This window comes from Nicotiana tabacum, chromosome 19 (assembly GCF_000715075.1).
Source record: "Nicotiana tabacum cultivar K326 chromosome 19, ASM71507v2, whole genome shotgun sequence".
Taxonomy (NCBI): Eukaryota; Viridiplantae; Streptophyta; class Magnoliopsida; order Solanales; family Solanaceae; genus Nicotiana; species Nicotiana tabacum.
In genome coordinates, this window is record NC_134098.1 from 145,422,086 (window position 1) to 145,445,270 (window position 23,185).

A 23,185-nucleotide genomic window follows, 5' to 3' on the forward strand; every position below is an offset into this window, starting at 1 on the left:
ACTAAACTTAGTAATTTTTATGTTTCTTTGTATGATTTGCTGTTTGGCTACCATATCTATGTGGAGCAAAACTTCACGTTCTAGGGTTGTGGTTCTTTCATGACTATTGTTATTCGGATATTGATTTTGCTTTCTTGATTTATCATATTGATTTATTTATTCAATCTTGCGCTTAATTATTTAATTGTTTGATCACCAATTGAATACTATCTACGAATCTAAAGTTGAACTCGAAAGTGGGAATTCTAGATTGCACACAGGATTGAGTAGAGAAAGTTCTTGAACCTGGGCATTGGGGAACGAATTCGCAGTTAGGATAGACATATACCTAATTGCCTTGCTTGGTTGATGTACAGGAATTATAAATGCGTTCTTGTTAGTCTAATTCCATAGACATATAGGCATTACGTTAGCTTGAGTAGGCGAGTAAGAACTCGACAGATTCTTATGTGCAATATTAACCTTGTCAACCAATGAACTAGATGAATTAGTTAGTCAATTCAATTGAAGAATACAATAGGAATGTTAGATAGCCCATAACCCTAGATCGTTTTCAGTACATTGATAACATAAAATTTTCTTGGAACAACTTCTAGAAGGCAACACCTTGTGCAACAAAATAGTTCTGTTGCAAAAGTGTTGGAGGAAATATTTGACAAGCTTGTAAGTCACCACAGATCCAAGATACAATAATAGCAGGAGCAGTCTATTTATAATTTTAACCCTTTGAATAAGCAGCCGAAGTCATGGTTAATGGGTGAAATCCATGATCAAGACTAGCTTTCCACACTTTCTCAATATCAAGCATCATGTCACCACATTCATGTTCGTTCCAACCTTCCAATGCATGCAAAATTCCAGCTATTCTCCAGGCACTCATCACTCTTCTTGGCTGCCAATTCTAGAATTAAAACAAAATCACTCATGAATTTCTTTAATTATCAAAACACGATCAAATTAATATAGAGAATTAAGAAGATTAAATGATCTTTTCTAACCTCTCAAGAGTCTACATTTTCAAGATGTTTTGGAGTAATCATGGCTGGTGTGTTGAAGTAGAATCAATCTTTGCGAGCTTTTCTTGGTGGAAACTGTGAAAAGGGAATAAATAATGTTCCTTTTGGTGCTTTCAATTGTTCATCTTCACTCAACTCATCGCCTACTAGCCATGTCTGCAGTAAAGAATCTCTTTTGAAGTATATAGACAGAAGACAGGAGACGTGGGGGGAGGATTCTTTTCTATATTTAGACTTGCTAAACTCCATAATTGTTCAAAGCTCGACAAAATGACAAAACTTTGGGTTAGGAGAGGAGGGAGGGGGGAGGCGAAAGGAATTGTTATAAATTATCAAGATTTAGGTCAGTATTTTCAATGTAATTTGGTTTATACCTTTGATAAATAAGGTTTTGACAGGATCAAATTAGTTGCAGCCTCAGGGGTAAGCCTTGTTTTAAGTCTATTGTACTCTTCTTCATCTAACATGACAACCTATATATAAAAATATGATGAATGAGAAAAAGGGAAACCAAAATGATGGAGGAGATTAATAGTGAGAGATACCCGAATTCTTTCTTGGCACAAGGCTAGGGCAATGAAATAAGCAACTTTGGACAAACGGCCTCGAACGACAGCTTGGGAAGTTCCCTTAGGAATGGAATTTATGACCAAAGCAACAGCTAGGCTACTTCAGCTTCCCTCTTTAGTGACTTTTCATACAATGTATCTGACGACTTGTCCATTGTATCATAGATATAGTCATACATTGGCATAAAAAGCGAATAGTTTGTTCTGAATTGGGTGTGATGTAGTGAGTGGTACCTGTGCCATCAAAACATTGATATTAGTGGCAAAAGAATAAACATAATCTTGACAAATACAAAACTTCAGTGATTGCTAACCTGCTCAATCTATAGGAAAAGTACTTTTAAGAGAGGAATTTAATTTCTACTGTTTCTATTTATTTCCCCGAGTAACTAAAGTTGGAAGCAGAAGCCAAATTTAATAGAACTTTCCTGCTCGCTGTGCCCTCTCTTGTAGGTACAAGAGCTGCATCTCTCTTGTAACTTTAATCAGGCCACTGTACTACCGTTTAGATATGCATGATTAGTTACACCTTGGGATTCAGTGATTCTATATCTAAATAAAGTTTGAGATGTTTCAGAAGTTCCACCAGAAAATTTCTTAGCTGCAGGCTTACATAAAGGTCTAGTAAACAATGTAGACATCCTATAGAAATGTACTAATAATTCTTTTGAAACAAACATAAAAATTTAGATATGATAAAAATTATATATACTAATAGGATAAAGATCTTTTACAGCCCATAATAGTAGGTTAGTTACCATTTTTATCAGGTTACTAGTTAGTGTTTAATTTATCATAAAAATTTACTTGTAATTATCGTATAAATGACATGATGGCGTAAAAATCGTTGTATCATAGAACTTAATCTTATTAAGTATGTGGAAGAAGACTCACGAGGGCGTATACATCAAGTATTTGAGAGGGGGAAACATAGATAACATCCACTTAGGAATGAGCTCGAAGTTGCAATGACCCATGTTGTTCATGAAATCAATATAGGTGACATAAGCACCAAATGCAGCTATAGAGGCAGTCCCAGTGAATACAGTTGTGAGCGCTGGTATGGCAAAGAGCGTGTAATATGCTAGCATCTCAGCAAATGGATGAATCACAGCTGCAAAAATACAAATATTTACTTCCGCGCAAATTGGTAATTGATTGTCCTTTTCTTTTAACTATATTCCTTTTTCAGTTGTGGGATTACATATATCTAAACAATGGCTGTAAAGTTGTACATTTCATCCGTTAGTTATGTAATCTCTGAAATATTTTAATGATGACAAAAGCTGAAGCATTGTGAAATTTGACTAACTCACAGCTATTTGTATGACATGATACAGTAATATCAAAGTTGAATGATTAAATATGAAGAGATAAGTCAGAAGGAAAATATCTTCAAACAAGCTAAACCAACCTACAAAGTACTTCATTCTCATATATTTTATTTTACCTGACATCTTTTTTTTCTTTTGTTGTCTAAAACTGTAATACATTTTCTCCGGATTGATCATTCTAACTCTTGTTTGAAAAGACGACTTACAAGTGATGGGCTCAGTAACAATGGAGGAGTGATGATGGGAATGATAACGAGAATAGAGAAAATGGTGATGCAGAGCTCTGTGAAGCCAATAATAGAGAAACTCGACAGGACCAATATGAAGCAACGCAATAATAATGATGCCATCAGTTCTCCACAAAGGTATGAGATGAGCTTTTTCCAGCATCAGGTATCCCATATAGTAAAACAGCCCATTAATTAAGTATGATCTGATCATCCCTACAAAACCATATATTCAACCTTAAATCAATCATGTCATGTACACTTTAATTTACGGTGTCTTTTCCTTTTGTTAGATCCCTTTGTAGATACAGAAACTATCTATCAAGTACAATGTTGACGTTTTGTAAGGTAAAGCTTATATTATGAGAAATAGCTTTCAAACAATCTTTAGCTTACAGAAAATCTATATAAAAGGGCCTTAATAACCAATAGGGGTTCAAGTTTGCTGCCTAAACCTCCCGTACAAAACAGTGAAGAGCAGCTCGTCAAAATAGTAACTCTTTCATTTTAAACTTTCTTTGGGGAAAGAAGAGGGGGAACCCAGAATGGTAAAAATTGATGTTTACACCAAATTAAGAAATGCACAACATGTGTCTTTCTTATAACCATGGTTATGTTATATAAATTTCACTTTAACTTGGAATTGTAAAGGTTAAACTGATTGGTTTGATGTAAGAACCAGGTGCAAGTAAATATTTATTAGAACGATGGTGAGTATGTTAGCACTTACTACTATGTAGTGGGTGAAGAATGAAAGGGTGAGGGTGAAAAGTTCAGTTTGAAAATACAATAATTTAATACAATACAAAATTCCATAAATATTAACACGAACACTCCCCAAAACCTGGTGTCACTGAGTACATAAGCATCTAATATGAATACAAGTCTGAAAAATATTGTCTATAATAGTCTGAAACCAAATACAGTAAACAAGGAGATAGAAAAGGAGAGACAAGGTTTGCGGAACAAAGCAGCAACCTCAAAAACTCCTAAAAATCAACTACGCGAAATGATCAACACCCGCTATGTTCAGGAACACCTGGATCTGCACACGAAACGCAGGGTGTAGTATGAGTACAACCAACTCAGCAAGTAAAAATAGTAACTAAGTAACTGAAGATAATGACGAGCTACACAATTATAGTTCACTTTCAGTAATTCCAGCAAAGAATAGACATTGTAACGACCCGACCGGTCGTTTCGAGATTATAGTCCCGTTCCCCCCATTTCTGCTTCTTTATGTGTTAATTAGATGTATTGTATTATACCGAGTTAGTTGGTTCGAGTCTGGAGTGGTTTCGGAGTGGAATGAGACACTTAATCTCTTATTTAGAACCTTAAGTTGAAAAAGTCAACCGGATGTTGACATATGTGTAAACGATCTCGGATTTGAATTCTGATGGTTCTGTTAGCTCCGTTAAGTGGTTTTGGGCTTAGGAGTGCGTCCGGAATGTGATTTGGAGGTCCGTGGTAGAATTAGGCTTGAATTGGCGAAATTGGAAATTTGGCGATTTCGGTCGGCAGTGCAAAATTTGATATCGGGATCGGAATGAAATTTCAGAAGTTGGAGTAGGTTCGTAGTGTCATTTGTGACGTGTGTACAAAATTTGAGGTCATTCAGACGTAGTTTGGTCAGTTTCGGCATCGGTTACCGAATTTGAAAATTTAGAAGTTCTTAGGCTTGAATCCAAGGGTAATTTGGTGTTTGGATGTTGTTTTGAGTGATTCGATGGTTCGACTAAGTTTGTATGTTGATATATGACTTGTAAGTATTTTTGGTTGAGGTCTCGAGGGCCTCGGGTGAGTTTCGCGTGATTAACGGATAGTTTTTGGACTTTGCAAAATGGCTGGTATGAACTTTCTGGGTTCCTTATACACGATCGTGTGGGTAGGTCTGCGATCGCGTAGGCTTATTTGGGGGCATAGGCGAGTTGTTCTGTGCGATCGCAGGATTTGGGACGCGATCGCGTGCGTTTGAAATTCTTCCAGACACGCTCCTAAATCCAAAATTACCATACGGAGCTATTGTAATTATCAGAATTCGAATCCGAGGTCGTTTACACATAGGTCCATATCCGGGCAACTTTTCTATCTTAAAATTTTTAATTATGAGACTAAGTGTCTCATTTCACTCCAAATTCCTTCCGGACCCGAACCAACTAACCCGATAAGTCATAAATTAATTGTAAGGCATAAATTGAACAGTAAATGGGGGAACGCGATTATAATATTCAAAATGATCGGCCGGACCGTTACACCATGCATGGTATTCTCCATCATGAAGTTCTATAATTTCATAGCAAGATTACGGGAGAAACTCTAAATCCTAATTCGCTGGGGAGGAGAAATCTGAAATATTATGAATTTCTTTATCACCTTTTTTTAATCTATCACTCATGCCCTCAAACCATATTCAGTAGTAGAATTGTAGAAACTGAAGCAAACCCACAAATGGCTATCGTCATTTGCATCAATTACTCATACTTTACTACAACAACATACTAGTATAATTCTACATAGTGAGGGTTTGAGGAGAGTTGGGTGAACACAAACCTTACCTCTATCTTGTGGAGAGAGAGGGGTTGTTTCAAATTACTCATGCTTTACAACAATAACAAGAACAACAAAATTAGTGTAGTATTCCTGCTTTATTAATTTATTTATTTTATCAAAAGTAAAATATTAAATTTTATTGGTAGCAATCCCATAATATTTATTTTAGCGAGGAGAGTTGTGTGAACACAAGTCTTACTCTTATCTTGTGGAGATAGAGTGGTTGTTTCAAATTACTTTTATTTTACAACAACAACAACAAACCTAATGTAGTATTCCTGCTTTATTAGTTAATTAATTTTATCAAAAGTAAAATATTAAACTTTATTGGTGGCAATCCTATAATATTTATTTTAGTCGTGATTGGGCCGAAAGATGATGATTTGGAGAAGGATAAACGGCATACTATAAAAGCGTATCAACCGGGAATCAAACTCACGCGCCTGGGGAGAAAAGGCCCTCTACCACTGGCACCTTACGCCAGCTTTTCAGTTGGGTGTAAACATTAATATTTAGTCAATGTCTTCTACATATATACAGCTACATGCATATATGCATAGAGTTTCAACCAAGTCGTCCGGATGGCGTGGCACCCTCAAGCTTGTACATAGATCCGCCCCTGATTATAGTATAAGAATTTTTTGCTATTGTATATGAAAGTTAAATTTTTTACATTATTTTCGCATTTTTTGACCGTGGTATCACTTTAACAAAATCTACTTTCTAACAACATGTTTGATGATTCGTTTTTTTTTTCTTACTAAGAAAGTCAAAAAAATCAAAGCCTTCGTACACATATAGTTAATTGCAAGATACCCATAATCTGGACCATGTCATCAATTAGCAACTCTAGTCCACCTAGAAGTAGCTTATGCTACATTGTGTGCTTGCGTATAAATTGGAAATATGCATCAAATTAAAGTGTGAACACATGTCAATGCTATGATTCATGACAAGTTGGAGTAAACAGAAAGATGCAATTGTAATGTCTTATCCGCTTCCTATAGTACCATGCAATTGCTTCCTTTTTAGTAGCACTATCAGATTTTTCATTTGAGTTTAACTATAGTATGATCCACATATTACTAATCGATTTTTAATTCATACATATTAATTTGTATAATCATTTTATAGACATATTCTCTATAATGTTTGGTAATGTACTAATCTATTACTGAGTTTTACTAATTGTGAGGCTGCAGGACTTGCCAGTTATTTAAGCACGTATGTGTTTTCATTTAAACTTCAGTTCATCAGAGACAGTTTTGACAATCACCACAATGTTTATTTTGTATTTTTTTCACTTGATCATTATGTCTGAAAGTAGCACTAAATTGTGCATATAATTTGTTTCTATGCACGTAAGTGTTTTAACTTAAATTTCTTCGTCTTCTTTCCTTATCTCTTGAGGAAAACATAGGTTAAAGTCATGATCTGAATCAGATTGTTGAGGAATGTATTGATACAGGACAAGTAGTTAGTGGGAGTTAGTTGTTATTTAAACCATAGTTAGCTAACTAGAGTACATAATAGTAACTATAGTTGAATTAGAGGTTAGTTAGTATAAATACACTTAGTCGGTAGTTGTACATTATTTTTTCAATTGAATGGAATTATGAGCTTTCCATTTCCAGCTCTTCTTCCTCTCGTCTTCATCTTCTTATTCTCTCAGATAAAATTATCAACTGAATGAATTCATCAAATTGACATGGTATCAGAGCAGATAATCGATCAAATCTAGTGTTCTTCGCTGTGAATTTGTTGAAGAACGGGGGATTCATCGATCCTCTATTTTTTGTTTTTTGTTCAAAACCCTAATTTTTCTCCAATGGCGATTGATGAAGTTACTGATCAAAGCTCGATTGTGATTGATCACAATCATCCTCTATATTTACATCCATCCGATACACCTGGAGCGTTTTCATTAGGTTTCCAGTTGATTGGAATGGAAAATTACACTATGTGGAGCCAAGCTATGGAAGTTTCGCTGTTGACTCGCAATAAGCAGGGATTTGTTGATGGAACCATTACACGCGACACCTATGGAGATAAGTATGCTAACCTATGGGACCGATGTAATGCTATAGTTAAATCATGGATTATGCATAATGTTAGTCGTGATTTGTTAAGCGGTGTTCTATTTCATTCAAATGCATGTGCAATCTGGGCTGATCTGCGTAAATATTTTGACAAGGTGAATGCTTCACGCATGTATTATCTTCACAGAGAAATTTTCACATTGACTCAAGGAATGTCTACTGTGTCTGTATATTACTCTAAACTGAAGGACCTCTGGAATGAATATGATTCAATAATGCCACCTCCTATTTGCTGTGATAAGTCTAAAAAGTTTGTAGATCATCAACAATATCAGCGACTATGGCAATTTCTGATGGGGCTTAATGATAATTACAGCCAAGCCCGTAGTCAAATTCTCATGAAATCTAAAATTTCCACTATTAATCAAGCATATGCAATGATTCTGCAAGATGAAAGTCAAAACATTGTAGCTGGTAATAGTTCATATGTATTTGATTCCTCAGATCCCACAACCTTGTACTCATCAAAGGTGGGACAAAAGATGAAGAAAAACTACCATTTGGAGTGTGACTATTGTAATATGAAAGGGCTGCTGCAAATTATTGAGGTGTGAATATTGCAACATGAAAGGGCATTTGAAGACAAACTGTTATAAGTTGAATGGCTACCCTGCAGATTTTAAGCTAAAGAAGAAAGCAAACATGACCAGTAGTCTTCCAGGCCAAAATTCTTATACTTCATCAGATGGAATGCCAACTAAGCCATAGAATTATGGTCAACAAGGCCTTGGACAAGGACAGTAGCGGTTAGGGAAACAACAGTATGCTCCTGCACCTATCTTTACACCTGAGCAATATCAACAGATCTTTACTATGCTGAACAAATCACATGTCTCAGAATCTCCTGCTCGTGCACATATGGCAGGTAATGTTTCATATGTTCAACAGTCTGATGAAAAGTGGATTGTAGATACTGGAGCTACTAATCACATGGTTGGAAATCAAAATGCTTTGCATGATAAAGTGACAATAGGAAATGCAGGCAGTGTATAGATTCCTACAGGTGATTCAGCTAAAGTGTCTCATGTTGGAACTTGCCAACTGAGTTGAGGAGAAACTATTACAGGTGTTTTATGTGTGCCAACATTCAAGTTTAACCTATTGTCTGTGTCTCAATTGACAAAGGCTTTTAAGTGTTGTGCTGCCTTTTATCCTGATTTCTGCATTTTACAGGATCTCTTCACTAGGAAGGTAGAGGAGATTGGTAAGAAGGAAGGGGAACTTTATGTGCTTCATACACAAAGAAGATTAAAGGATCCAGCTAAGTCATTTATAGTAGTAAGAGATGAGGTTGAATTGTGGCATAGGAGGCTGGGACATGTTTCAGTCATTAAGAAGTTGTCTAGTTTCAATTGTAGCTATAGTACTGGAATAAGCCATTGCGATATTTGTCCATTGGCAAGACAAGCTAGAATTTCATTTCCTATAAGTACTACTAGAGCAGCAAATTATTTTGATTTACTGCATATGGATGTATAGGGGCCTTACAAAGCTTTAACTCATAATGGAAAGAGATATTTTCTCACAATTATAGACGATTGTTCTAGATGGACTTGGGTTTTCTTATTTCATCTTAAATCTGGTGTAGTTACAGTACTCAAGCACTTCATTACTATGGTAAGAACACAGTTTGGCAAGATGATAAAATATTTTAGATCTGATAATGGCACAGAGTTTTTTAATCAGAATTGCAATGAATTTTTCTCAGTGCACGACATTATGCATCAAAGTTCTTGTCCATACACTCCACAATAAAATGGAGTGGTGGAAAGAATACACACACATATCTTAGAGACAGCAAGGGCTATAAAGTTTCAGGGTCACTTGCATATTCGATTCTGGGGGGAATGTGTGGAGGCAGCAGTGTATATCATCAACAGGATACCCTCCACTGTTCTGAACAACAGATCACCATTTGAAATATTGTTTGGCAGAAAAGCTTCTATATCTAATAAGAGAGTTCTAGGATGTCTATGTTTTGCCACTAATCTAGTGAGGGGAGACAAATTTGGTCCTCGTGCAATAAGATCTGTATTTTTGGGATATGCTCCTACACAAAAGGGTTACAAGTTATATAATATTGAGAAAATGTCTATATTTGTGAGCAGGGATGTAGTATTCCATGAAGATGCATATCATTTTCAACATATTACTGAAGATTTCAGAGCATTCCCTCAGACAACTTACACAGTCAACAATGATTGTATGGTGTCACTTGTTGATAGCAGGGGTGATGATTCTCTTGAGACTGCTCATAGGGGTGATGATTCTCTTGAGACTGCTCATATTGATACAGAAGCTAATGCACTTATACATGGGATGCATGCCACATCATCTTCTATTCCCAGCAATGCAGAAGAGGGTACTATTTCTGTTTCAGAGATACAGTCATCAGCTATTGAAAATGAGGCATCTGTTATGGGACAAAATGAGGCACCTCTTGTTTGTGATCAGAGAAAATATGGTAGGACCACTGGACCCCCTATTTAGCTCAAGGATTACATTGGACCTCAAAGAGGGTCAAGTTATGCAAATCATTACTTCTACCCAATCGGCAATGTCATACACTATGATAGCCTCTCAGCCAAATATCAAGCTTACGTTGCTAAGGTTTCATTAAAAACTGAACCTACATCTTATTATGAAGCAGCCAAAGATGCAAGATGGATTGAGGCCATGAAAGCAGAGATTCAAGCTGTAGAAGACAATCACACATGGGAAGTGGTAGCATTACCTCATGGTAAGAAGGCAATTGGTTGTAAATGGGTCTATAAGATTAAGTATATAGCTTTTGGAGATATAGAAAGGTTCAAGGCTCGTTTGGTGGAAAAAGGGTATAGCCAAAAGGAAGGCTTGGATTATCAGGAAATTTTTTCACCTGTAGTGAAAATGGTCACAGTTAGGTCTGTGATTGCTATTGCAGCTACAAAAGGTTGGGTTTTGCACTAAATGGACATGTATAATGCTTTCCTGCAAGGTGATTTGGAAGAAGAAGTATATATGCATCTGCCTCAGGGATTCTCACATTCAGCAAAGACACAAGTTTGTCGACTGCACAAGTCTCTTTATTGACTTAAACAGGCTTCACGCCAATGGAACATCAAGTTAACCACTGCTCTTCTTCAGTCAGGATTCAAAAAAAGTCATCTAGATTATTCTTTGTTCACCAAACATATCAATAGGAGAATAGTCATCATTTTAGTGTATGTGGATGACTTGCTCATCACTGGAGATGGTGATGTCCTTATATCAGACACTAAAGCTACACTTCATCAAAATTTCAAAATCAAAGATTTGGGGGAGCTAAAATATTTTTTGGGAATTGAGTTTGCAAGGAGTAAGGAAGGGATTTTGTTACATCAAAGGAAGTATTCCCTTGCACTTATCTCTGATGTTGGTTTGGCAGGGGAAAAACCTGCAGGGGCTCCTGTTGAGGTGAATCAGAAGTTAACCACATCTGAATTTGATCATCAATTTGGACTTACCAATGATACTTTGCTTGCTGATCCTGGAGCTTATCAGAGATTGATTGGTAGGCTTCTTTACTTGACCATTACTAGGCCAGATATCTCCTTTGCCGTGCAATGTTTGAGCCAGTTCATGCATGCTCCTAAGACATCGCACTTCGAAGCTGCCTTAAGAGTGATTAGATACATGAAAAAGACTCATGGTCTGGGAATCCTTATGTCATCTACAGCTTCTAACAAGTTGTAAGCTTATTGTGATGCTGATTGGGCCTTTTGCCCAAATAAAAGGAAGTATGTGACTGGTTATATGGTCACACTTGGTGATTATCTCATCTCTTGGAAATCCAAGAAGCAAAATACTATCTCTCATAGTTCAACTAGGGCTGAGTACATGAGTTTGGTATCAACAGTGGCAGAGATAGTGTGGTTGGTTGGTCTGTTCAGTGAATTGGAGGTATCTATCACTCTGCCAATTCCACTCTATTGTGATAGTAAATCTGCTATGCAAATTGCTGCAAACCTAGTCTTTCACGAAAGAACTAAACACATTGATATAGATTGCCATTTCATTCATGAGAAGGTACAACAGGGATTAGTTGAGACTATGTACTTGCCTTCTGCCGAGCAGCCAACTGATCTCTTGACAAAGGGGTTAAGTTGCCTTTAGCATGACCATTTGTTATCCAAGATAAGTGTGATGACCCAAAATGTCATATTTGAATTTAATAAGTAATTCTATATTCTAAGACCTCAAAAAGCACCATTTAGCTATCCTCGACTTACGTGCGCAATCCGTATAATTTTCTGGAAAGTTTATATGTAAAAAATGGATTAAAATGTGAAATAGAGCTTTAAAACTCAACTGAGTTGACTTTTGTTAATATTTTGGGAAAACAGACCCGGATCAGTATTTTGACAATTTTGGTAGGTCCGTATCGTGATTTGGGACTTGGGCGTATGCCCGGAATCGAATTTCGAGGTCCCTAGCCCGAGATATGGAATGTTGATGAAAAATTAAAAGCTTGAAAGCTTAATGATTTTTAAGAAATTACTGATATTGGATTTATTGACCCCGGGTCCGTATTTTGGTTTCAGAGCTCGGTATAGGTCCACTATAATATTTATGACTTGTCTGCCGAATGTGATGAGAATCGAAGTTGATTTGACGTGATTCGGACGTCCGGTTGTGAAAATATAAGTTTTAAAGTTTTCTTGAAAACTTCCTTTGATTTGATGTCTGATTCGTATTTCTAGGTGTTATTATGGCAATTTAATCGCGCGAGCAAGTTCATATGATATTTTAGGACTTGGGTGCATGTTTGGTTTGGAGTCCTGAGGATTCGGGTGAGTTTCGGATAGGCTACGGGATGATTTTGAACTTAGAAAATCTGGTTTTTGAGCTTTTGCTGTCATCTGGTGCATTGTGCTTCGCGATCGCGAAGCCATTCCTGTGATCGCGAAGAGAAAATTCTAAGCCGTGAGTTTTACTCTTCGCGTTCGCGAAGATAGGCACGCGAACGCGAAAGGCTAGCTCCCAGTGCACTGCGAACGCGAGCTCAAAACTGCGATCGCGAAGAAGGAATGAGGCAGAAGCTGAAGCAGTGAAATTGTGCTACGCGATCGCATAAACCTGTACGTGATCGCGTAAGGCTGAGAAATTGTTCTCTACGATCGCATGGACTTATACGCGATCACGTAGTGTTAAACAAACCTGGGCAAATTTTGTTCTACGCGATCTCGAATGAATTTCCGCGATCACGATGAATAAAAATCTGAAAAACAGAACTTTAAGTTCTGGAAATGGGGTTTCAACCCATTTTCAACTCTTTTCCATTTTTGAGCCCGGGTAAGGCGATTCTTGGGCAATTTTTACGGGAAAACATTGAGGTAAGTGTTCATTATCCTATATTGATTATATTTCATGATTTCATACTCATTTATATCATGAATCCGTGAATTTATGGAAGAAAATCAGATTTTTATAAAATCTTCCAAAAACGAAAATTTAAGATTTGAAGGTTTATTTGACATCGGAATTTGATAAATTTTATATGGTTGGACTCGTATCGGAACGGGTGTTCGGATTTCATAAGTGTTTTCGAGAATTGAGATGTGGGTCCCATTGTCGAATATTTTAATGAATTTCGGATTTTTATCCGAAAAATTAGTAAATTCATATGGAATTAATTCCTATGATTCGTATTGAGTATATTGAATTGTTTATGAATAGATTTGAAGCTTTTGGATACAAATTTAAAAGAAAAAGTTGTGGTCGAGTAATTGATTGGAATTTGGAAAGCAAGTGTCGTGGTTAACCTTGACTTGAGGGAATAGAACCCTTAAACTATTTGTTATGTGAAATGCATGTGAACGACGTATAAGTGAGGTGACGAGTGTCTATACGTCGTCAAATTAATTATTTGCATAAATACTTGAAAAATCATAAATTATTTTAAATCATGAATTAATTAGGATAATAATTGTTTCTCTCATATTCTTCGCCAAATATTAATTCTTGAATTCCTGCATTAATTGTTACATGCTACTTGAATTATTTGTCTTAATTGTTATTTGACATTTAGCATATTAAATATTAAAATATCTATTTTTTCCCTGATTTTCATAATAATTTGCTATTTGACATTGTTTGTTTCATAATTAAATCATAATTATTGTATGCTAGTTGTCTTATAATTTCATATTAATTGTTGTATTTATTGGGGAAATTTCTTCTATAAGAATTAGTAAATGAATATATTAGAGGATCGGGTAGCACGCCGCAACAGACTTAGTAAAAGGTCCATATAGGGGGATCGGGTTGCACGCCGCAGCAGACTTTATTAAAATAAATTTATGGGAGGAGCGGGTTGCACGCCGCAACAGAATGGAATATGAATATATTGTGAGAGCGGGTTGCATGCTGCAACGGAAATTGATGGAAATGATAATTGGTTATGATTACTGAGTTGGCTTCAATTATTATAAATGAGTTATCCGATTTATTTTGATTATTTGTTATTGTTACTAATATTGCGTACAGGTTAATGTGAGTGTCCCGCCTTAGCCTCGTCACAATTTCGTCGAGGTTAGGCTCAGCACTTACCAGTACATGGGGTCGGTTGTACTGATACTACACTCTGCACTTCTTGTGCAGATTTCGTAGTTGTTCCCAGCGGCGCACCATAGACTTGCTCGGATTTCAGCTACTAGAGGAGACTTGAGGTATAACTGCATGGCGTCCGCAGTTCTGAAGTCCCCGTCTATTTTACTTTAGCTGTGTATTTATTTCCAGATAGCTTTATTTTATTCAGACCTTTATTTGTATTATTCTAGAAGCTCGTGCACTTGTGACACCAATTCTGGGATGGTATTTAGACACTGTTATTTTTAAGAATTATTCACTACATTTCAAACCTTACTTCTGCATTTGTTCTTTGTTATTAATAAATTTAAAAATTATTTTAAAAATGGATAATATTATTCTGACGTTGGCTTGCCTAGCAAGTGAAATATTAGTGTGATGACCCAAAATATCATCTTTAAATTTAATAAGTAATTCTGTATTCTAAGACCTCAAAAAGCACCATTTATCATTCCTCGACTTACGTGCGCAGTCCGTAAAATTTTCCGGAAAGTTTTCATGTGAAAAATGGATTAAAATGTGAAATAGAGCTTTAAAACTCAGCTGAGTTGACTTTGGTCAACCTTTTTAGCAAACGGACTCGGATCAGTGTTTTGATAGTTTCGGTAGCTCCGTATCGTAATTTGGAATTTGGACGTATGCCCGAAATTTAATTTGGAGGTCCCTAGCTCAAGTTATGACCATTTAACGGAACTAGCAATTTAAAGGCTAAAGACTTCCAAGTTTAACCACGGGATTGACTTTTTGATATCGGAGCCGGTATCCGATTCTGAAAATTTGAATAGCTCCGTTATGTCATTTAGGACTTGTGTGCCAAATTTGAAGTCATTCCGGATTCATTTAATATGTTTTGGCACGAGATTTGCAAATGAAAAAGTTTAAAACTCAAAGTTCGAATCGGGGTGTGAATTGTAATTTCAGCGTTGTTTGACGTGATTTTTGACCCCGAGTAAGTCCGTATTATTTTACGGGACTCGTTGGTATATTCGGACGGGGTCCCAAGTACCCCGAGTGTGACTCGAATTGAAATCGGAACAAGAATTGAACTTAAGCAAAATCTGAAATTTTGCCTTCTGTTGTTATCACACCTGCGGATTTTTGACCGCAGGTGCGAGCTCGCAAAAGCGAGCCTTCCATCACAGAAGCGGCCTGGGTAGGCTGGGCAAAGGTCCGCAGGTGCGAAAACTTGCACGCACTCGCGCGTCCGCAGAAGCGGACTTGGCAATCGCAGAAGCGGAAGGCAGCGCAGGTGCGCATTTTTCCTCCGTAGGTGCGAGGCCTCGCCTGGCAGCCCCCAATTCGCAGATGCGAGCTCGCATGTGTGAGTCCAGGCACCGCAGGTGCGGAAATGCCTGGGCAATGTATATATCGAAGAGTCCGATATTATTTTCATATTTTGGTCATTTTGAGCTCGGTTAAGGCGGAGTTTTGGGCGATTTTCACGGAAAACATTGGGGTAAGTGTTCCTTATCCTATATTAATTATATTTCATGATTCCATACTCGTTTATATCATGAATCCGTGAATTTATGGAAGAAAAATCAGATTTTTCTAAAATCTTCCAAAAACGAAAAATTTAGATTTGAAGGTCCATTTGTTATCGGAATTGGATAATTTTTGTATGGTTGAACTCGTAGCGGAACGGGTGTTCGGATTTCGTGAGTTTTTTCGGAATTTGAGATGTGGGTCCAACTGTCAAATATTTTAATAAATTTCATATTTTTATCCGAAAAATTAGTAAATTCATATGGAATTAATTCCTATGATTCGTATTGAGTATATTGAATTGTTTATGAATAGATTTAAAGCTTTTGGAGACAAATTTAAAAGAAAAAGTTGTGGTTGAGTAATTGATTAGAATTTGCAAAGCGAGGTAAGTGTCGTGGTTAACATTGACTTGAGGGAATAGAACCTTTAAATTATTTATTATGTGAAATACATGTGAACAACGTATAGGCGATGTGACGAGTGTCTATACGTTGTCAAATTAATTGTTTGCATATTTACTTTAAAAATCATAAATTATTTTAAATCATAATTCAATTGTTATAATAATTATTTCTCTCCTATTCTTTGTCAAATATTAATTCTTGAATTCCTGTATTAATTGTTACATCTTATTTGAATTATGTGTATTAATTACTACTTGACATTTAGCATATTAAACATTAAACTGCCTATTTTCTCCATAATTTTCATAATAAATTGCTATTTGTCATTGTTTGTTTCATAATTAAATCATAATTATTCTATACTTGTTGTCTTAAAAGTTTTTATTAATTGTTGCATTTATTGGGGCAATTTTTGTTTATAAGAATTGGTAAATGAATATATTGGGGGATCAGGTTACACGCCGCAACAGACTTATTAAAAAGTTCATATACATAATAGAATTGATTGAAATGAATATATTGGGGAATCGGGTTGTACGTCGCAACAGACTTATTAAAAAATCCATATACTTAATAGAATTGATTGAAATGAATATATTGGGGGATCGGGTTGCACGCCGCAATAGACTTATTAAAAAGTTCATATTGGAGGATTGGATTGCATGCTGCAATAGACTTATTTAAAAGTCAATATATATACTTGATTAAAAATAATTATATGAGAGGATTGAAAATGAATATATTGTGAGAGCGGGTTGCACGTTGCAACAGAATTGAATTTGAATATATTGTGAGAGCGGGTTGCACGCTGCAACGGAAATTGATGGAAATGATAATTGGTTATGACTGCTGAGTTGGCTTCAATTATTATAAATGAGTTACCTGATTTATTTCTATTATTTGTTGTTGTTACTAATATTGCGTACAGGTTAATGTAAGTGACTTGCCTTAGCCTCGTCACTACTTCGTTGAGGTTAGGCTCAGCACTTACCAGTACATGGGGTCGGTTGTACTGATACTACACTCTGCACTTTTTGTGCAGATTTTAAAATTGGTCCTAGCGGCGTACCATAGACTTGCTCGGATTTCAGCTACCAGAGGAGACTTGAGGTATAACTGCATAGCGTCCGCAGTTCTGAAGTCGCCGTCTATTTTACTTTAGCTGTGTGTTTATTTTTAGACAGCTTTATTTTATTCAGACCTTTATTTGTATTTATTCTAGAAGCTCGTGCACTTGTGACACCAATTCTGGGATGGTATTTAGACACCATTATTTTTAAGGATTATTCACTACATTTCAGACTTTACTTCCGCATTTGTTCTTTGTTATTAATAAATTTAAAAATTATTTTAAAAATAGATAATATTATTCTAACATTGGCTTGCCTAGCAAGTGAAATGTTAGGCGTCATCACGGTCCAAAGGTGAAAATTTCGAGTCGTGACAGTTAAGCGCCATCACGGTCCGAAGGTGAGAATTTCGAGTCATGACACTAGGCCTAAAGAACATCTTCCTTAGACCTAGCTTGATTGGAGGGTGGGGTGTTAGAGGAATGTATTGATATAGGACAAGTAGTTAGTGGGAATTAGTTGTTATTTAAACCATAGTTAGCTAACTAGAGTATATAATAGTAACTATAGTTGAATCAGAGGTTAGTTAGTATAAATACACTAGGGTCGGTGGTTGTACAATATGTTTTCAATTGAATGGAATTATGAGCTTTCCATTTCCAGCTCTTCTTCCTCTCGTCTTCATCTTCTTATTCTCTCAGATCAAATTACCAATTGAATAAATTCATCAAATTGACACAGATGAGCTAAATTTAAATTAGATTAATGTTTTAAATTTTTTTAAGATAACTGTTCGCGATTCAAGAATCTAAGAAATGATCAAAATATATTTTCATATACTATTGTTTAAGAAAATAGCATTTTTGGGAGTCCATCACTCAAATGGTCACTCGGCTATTCGAAATTATCTAGTAAACCTATATTTCTTTTATTTGTAAGAGAAAAATTACCTAACTATGCCTATAGCACTAAAAAAATCACTCAACCAAATTTCTCAAACTTTCGTTGGTCAAATACTTATTTTACCCTCTAAATTATCATCTTGTCTTTTATTTTTTTTACTTTTTAAATTTTATGGTATTTTTTCCTCCTTTTAATCTGTATTATGACTTATCTATAGAACAAATAAATATTATTTTTAACATAAAAATGTGGAATATAATTTTCAAGGTATATTCCAAGCATATATAAATTTGGAATATAAAATTATTAAACATAATTTTTAAGCATATATAATGTTGGAATAAAAAAATTGAGCATAATTTTGAAGAATATATAATGTATGTTATAAATTATGCCTCTATTTTAAATAATTGTTTTTTTTGTATTACTTGCATAGAATATATGTTTAAAAAGCTTTTATTCTTTTTCTTTCTCAATTGTGTAAATAAATTTTTGAGAGTTTGTTATCAAAATTGTTGATACGAATAAATAATTCTATTTAAATTTTGTGTTGTGCTAAATTATTTTATTATTTCAATATTATACATGTTTGAAAAATCTTTTTAAATTTTACTTTATAAATAAGATTTATTGTTTTAATTAGACACGTTTTTAGTGTTCGTGTTGTTTAATGGAGCATTTAATTTCAAGTGAACGTAGAGAGACATTTGGTCCCTGTTAGGTGAAAGCCGACTTTCTTGTCGTAATTAAAGGCATTTCAGGTTTCTGGTTCAAAAGGAGACAAGTAGTAGAAGCAAAAAATGGTTCTCTGACATCCACGGTGATTTTACGAAGTTTTAATTTGGCTATTACAAGTAGTAGCTTGTTCTCTCTCTAGGGTGTCAATGGTTTTTAGAAAAAAGGATTACACTAAATAATGGGTTAAAATAAAGGTTAGTTGTATTAATCATCATACTATACTATATTAAAAGTAGAAACATTGTAAGTCAAAAGTTAATTTATAAATTCACCCATAAAAAATTAAGTGACAATTTTGCCCTTTCAATCAATCACTATTTCAACAATATTTGTATAAAAAGAGGTAAATATATATTCTAATGAAGATTAAAAAAGTGTTAAATTAAAGAAAGAATTACAAGAAAATACACGTGATTTCACACCATAACAAAAAATTGCCCATGTTTTTAAATTTTACCCGACCTAGCCCATATTGTATATATATTGAAATCACTAGCAAATTCAAAATTTGTGTTCTTAAACCATTGCTTCTAAAAATTATAGAGTTAAATCTGTGTTCTTACAACCATTGCTTTCACTCTCTCTTCTTCTTACATCTTCTACATATGCTTCAAGGGGTCGTGTATTTTCTGCTTCTCCCCATGTGTCACCTGGTTGCAATATAAGAAAGTTGAAGAGTAGAAGTCCACCATTGAAGGCCATTCAAAGTTTTATTTTCAAAAATAGGATTTTTTGAGTTTGTTACTTGTTTGGATTGGGTGTTGTTCCAATTGATTGAAAATATCAAAAGGAGTTCAAATTTTAAATTTGAAGTGATTTGGAGTAGATTTAAGCAAGATTTGAGTTAAATTTCAAAAAATACGCACGGAAGAAGACGAAGTCAGTTTTTTGTATAATTATGTATAATCTTCTATAATAGTGTATATGAGTGTATAAACACGTCTTATACACTATTATACACTTTTATACACTTTTATACAAGCTTCTGTAGATGAACTTCTTCCACGATTTTCAGTTGCAATTCCTGTTCAAAGCTAGTCCAAATCTCCATTAAATGACTTCAAATTTTATATACAACCTCCTTATACTATTTATAACAAGTCTAAATAATACCCACTCCAAATTTCTCACAAAATCAAATTCGGAATTTAAATTCACATATTTAAGCTTATTAAAAAGCAATTTTTTACCATTCAAATGGATTTGGTTTGTTGAACTAATATTTGAATCACAGTTACTGATTCGAAAATTAACTTAAAAGCTTGAGCAATCTTTTTTTAAAAATTAAACAGTAATTTCGAGAATCTATTTGAGTTGAATGTTGAATGTTAGCATATTATTTTTGGGCTAGTTGGTTGTAAATTAAAATATGGGCTATAAAATTGAAAAGTAGGAAGCCCACTTGTTCTTATGTGAAATTTTCCAAAAATTAAAACTAAAAGACACAAATGTGGACACATTGGCATTGAGATGGTCAGCTTTTAACAAAGCCTTTGGGCTTCTTCGGAGAACGGTGCATGTAAGCTTGAGCATTTTATTTCTTCCGCATTCAAAATTGCAACAGTACGAAGTGCATTGAACATAACAATTATAATTGAGAAAACTGTTACTCAAAATAAATTACTTCATCTGTCAAAGAAAACCAACAGATATACAATTAAAATTGTTAATTAATTATCTCATCTGTTGAAGAAACCCATCAAACACTCAATAAAATTCTTATCAAACATCTGCATATATAAATTGCCTTTGAAATCGAATTGAAATTTTCTGCTTCGGTAAAAATATTGTAAATTTTAGTTAAGCTTATATGTTCGCCTCCTGCAACATACAAATCTTCTACTATATACGTCAACTCAAGTAAGTAATTTTTTTTCTCTTATTACTCTCCATGAAAAACACTAGAACACTTCCTACAATTATTTTGTTCTATGAAGTAGTGCTATCATTTTTTTTTTGTGGTAACTATATATGTGTAACAAATGATATATCAAGCATTTGGAAGTTTATTGTCATATTTGGTATAAGAGTAAACTTAGTTTGGTTATCCAGAAACGTAGAAACAACCAAAGATAATTTTGTTATCAAACTGTTTTAGATATTCAAGGCATCTACTCTTTTCATGTACACATTATTCTCGATCGGGCCGCACGACCTCGGCATAATCGTGCGTTATATCGCTGATAGTCCGAATGTTCACGAGATTATTCTTCCACTGATGCATGGTCTTTTATATGGTATTCCATATCCGTTTGATACTGGCACTTGATATATCTGAGTTGTTGAGGTAGAATATAAGACTGAGAAAATCATACCCTTTAAAAGAAGTTTTGGAAGATTATGTAACTTACAGATTTACCCCATTATTGATGTGTGCTTCATATCTGCTATGATTTATTATATTGCTTTATTGGACCTCTAGTAAGTGTCGATTTCGACCCCTCGTGACTACTTCTCTGAGGTTAGGCTAGACATTTACTGGGGTATGAGTTGATTTACGTATGTAAGCACGTAATTTTTGACTCGCGCAACTTTTAAAACTAGTATTTTTAAAATATTTACTTATTTTTAATTTGATAGGATTTAGCCTATTTTTCACTTTTAATCTAATAGTAGAACATAAAATTCGAAAACACAAAAAAATAGTTTCACTTTGTTTTTTACCTCATTACATATCTTTTTCAAGAATATTAGTATTTTTGGTAGAAGTATTATTTTAATTTTGCGATGATTTTAATCTAATCCTATTTTTATTTTTAGTATGATATTTGAAAAAATACCAAAAATAGTTTTGTTTTAACGGTTAGTTTTATTTTAATAGTTATTTCTACTTAAGTAGGGCTAATTAATATTTTGGTAGTATTTTATCTTTATTTTTTATTTAATAGGTAAGAGTTGATGTGGGGTGGATAAATTTTTGGTTAATTAGATCCATTTTAAGCACAAATCTGGCCAAAAAAGTCTAAAGTGGATGGCCCATTCCCTCATATAACACCCTAGAACTAACCCTAGAGAGACCGAATTCCTCCACCCCTAAGACAGACCACCCTTCACTAACTCTAGGCACACAAAAAAAGCAGCAGCATGCCCCACAAAAATACATACGCCTCTGCTGCCCCATCCCCCCCCCCCCCAAAAAAAAAAAACCAAATAAATCCATATCTTCCAAAAACTTTGAGAAATCAGCCGCCCACCTCCCATAGGAAACCCTTCAACTCCTCCATTCTAAGCCGACCTCCCCCGGATTTTCAGGTCTTCAGCCGCATCTCCTCCGCCTTTCAACCATGAAACCACCATTGAAGCCTTCTTCTTCCGCGTTCTCAATCATAATAGTCACAGAACTTTAAAGAACTCAAGAGATTTTATTCAGGTTTACTATTTCAGAATCTGGCGAGCTCTCAAAAACCGACGATATCCGTCGAAACAGGTTGGTTTCAACTGGAAACCTTCATATCTGCTCAAATCTGGCCGGTTTTAGGATTTTCCGGCGAGGTATCCAAACAAAAGGGAGTTTGGGTCAGTGAGGTTGTCCGCTTGGATTCGCCGTTCGAGGTCTTTGTTCGATTTTTTCGGTCCAGGCTCTGTTCCACAGTTTCGGTCAAGTATTTGTACGCGATTTTGTTGCTTTCGCGTTTCAAAGCTTTCAACAGTCATGGTCAGATTCTGTTTTGAGGTCCATTTCCTAACACACTCTCCAACTTTATTAACCTTGTATGCCCATAATTTTGTTTGACTGATTATGTGAGATGATGCTCTTTATTTTGCTCTTGGTATGATTATGTGTTACATATGCTTAATTTTGTGTAAATCTTCTGAGTTTAAATTAAGTATATTGTGGATGATCTATCATTTTTATGGTGTGTAGCCTTAACGGAAGTATTTACTGTGTTTTGAGCAACTGTTCCATTTAGTTGATAACATGAAGGTGAATTAAGTCTTAAGATACTCTTTTGGAAAAAGAAGAGTTACGGAATTAAGATGCAGAGATTCTAAGTTGGAAAACTAACGAGAAATAATAGGCTGTGGGATTTGTGAACTAAAATGAAAGTGAATTAGGCCAAAGTGATACTGGATTTGAATTTTGTTTGGCATGTGACAATTTGAGCTGTGAAAGATTTTTGTCAATTCTTTATTTTTGCGTTACTAATTTAACCGCTAGTAGCATGTTTAGGCCG

General features: G+C 35.0%; 1 pseudogene; it reads right to left on the reverse strand.

The window, feature by feature from the left end:
* Positions 1–463: 463 nt before the first annotated feature.
* LOC142173328 (very-long-chain aldehyde decarbonylase GL1-5-like) lies at positions 464–3,676 on the reverse strand (annotated as a pseudogene).
* Positions 3,677–23,185: the final 19,509 nt, after the last annotated feature.